This window comes from Anoplopoma fimbria, chromosome 10 (genome assembly GCF_027596085.1).
Source record: "Anoplopoma fimbria isolate UVic2021 breed Golden Eagle Sablefish chromosome 10, Afim_UVic_2022, whole genome shotgun sequence".
Lineage (NCBI taxonomy): Eukaryota > Metazoa > Chordata > Actinopteri > Perciformes > Anoplopomatidae > Anoplopoma > Anoplopoma fimbria.
Window position 1 is genome coordinate 4,887,386 of NC_072458.1, and position 1,753 is coordinate 4,889,138.

A 1,753-nucleotide genomic window follows, 5' to 3' on the forward strand; every position below is an offset into this window, starting at 1 on the left:
CATGGTGTGACCTTGCGTAATGACTCAAACGTAAACTCTATAACGCTGGAACAAATCGTCATATCACACGCATGCAAATAAACACACACACACACTGTGTTTATCACAGCCGATACAAATAAGTCAGTTTTTCCAGTGTATACCTAAACCCTGTGTCACACATAAACAAGCAACAAACGTGCATCATCACGTTGATGCGCTGACACACCAGGTCCGGACTATTGTCGGATAACAATACACGGATTCCGAAGCACTGCCGCCCGTTCCCACAGTGACTGTTCATCCTGCGTTTTGAACTTCTAGAGGGTGAGAGACCGCAGGGAGAGAGAGGAAACCTGTTCCTGTGCCTGCTCGACAACATGACAAACACTTGCTCACAGAGACGCACGCACGCATCAATCAGTTGGTGAGTCACCTTATTCATAGGACGACCACTGCACAAAGAAAGAATGCGAGGCCTAAAAATAACAGCCATCATTCCTATGGAATCTGCAGCTCCTCCGTGTTTGGACGGCCTGCAGAGACAGGTTCACATGACCTTTTTGAGTCAAGCTGAGCGGAGCCCTTGTGACCTGGTTAAGTGTGTGACCTCTCGAGGAAGGCGCTGTTCTGGAAATGTGGAAATAAATGGTTGGGAACGGCACGCTTCTGTTTGGCAGGAGGGGTTGTGCAAAATAGGGGTGATAGTGCTCACACACACACACACACACACACACACACACACACACACACACACACCAGCTGGTGCTCTGTGTTGGTGAGTGCTCAGTGAGCCTCTACTGCAGCCACTGTGCTTGAGTGACTTAAAGCGGTGGAAAAAGAGAAGTCTTGTGCAACACGCACATGGTCATGCATGTTTTCCAATAACCCTTTAAAGTCTGGTTCTTACATTCATAAGTAAAAGCCCATAGTTTACTTATCATAATGTTTTCAAGAATACTGCATCATTTTCACACTGATTGCACAGTGTTGGGTTGCCTGTTTGTGTATACAAGTACAGTAGATCTAACTTGGGATCTACCTCTCTGGTAGCCCAGCTGCTATGATGTTGTTTACGGAGCTGCGCTGGCATATTTTATGTGAATGGTTATAGCACAGCACCACTAAGGCTTTATGAGGGTGAGTCATATCCACATAACAAACAAGCCCAGCATGGGAAAATATCATGGTGATGTTAAAGCTAGAGTTTAAGGCTCATACACTGGAGCTTTGTGAGGGCTAGTTCACACTTGAGGCTGAACATTCGGAGAGCAAACAAGCTCCGGTGCCGTACAGGAGGCCTGTGGAGAGATTGTTGCAATAAACGGCTGAACATTAAGGAACAACTGAGTCAGAGAAAAGATTTTTAAAGATTGTTAATTATTGTCTAAACACGTGAGCTTGCTTGATGAGGCAGCCGTGATAAGTAGCAGATGATTTCTTCATTCCTCTCACATGGTTGGGTTTATTCTCAGGATCAGCAAAAAAAAAAAATCTCAGAGCAGCAATTCAGAGAATGATGACACCATAACAAGCAAACAGAGCAAAAAGAAATAACATGAATGTTTGCACCATATGGTCACACAGTCTTTCTGTGAAAGGTAATACAGCCGGCTGTTTCATCAGAGCTGCTCGGGGTCGGTGCCGTTACAGGATTGCTCAATGGTTGTGTCACCAGGAGGCTGGACTGGTCGGGTGAAGTGTTTGAGCTCTGAGCTCAACATCACCGGAGATCACTCACTCTCTGCCTCTCTCTGAGTGTGAGGCGGTCTCT

General features: G+C 46.0%; 1 protein-coding gene across 1 annotated transcript in view; it reads left to right on the forward strand.

The window, feature by feature from the left end:
- The first annotated feature begins 1,737 nt into the window (after positions 1-1,737).
- Positions 1,738-1,753, forward strand: part of trib1 (tribbles pseudokinase 1) — a 7,802-nt gene continuing 7,786 nt past the window's right edge. The window contains exon 1 of the mRNA XM_054606158.1: positions 1,738-1,753. This exon is cut by the window's right edge and continues 561 nt beyond it. The gene's annotated coding sequence lies outside the window, so the exon portion shown is untranslated.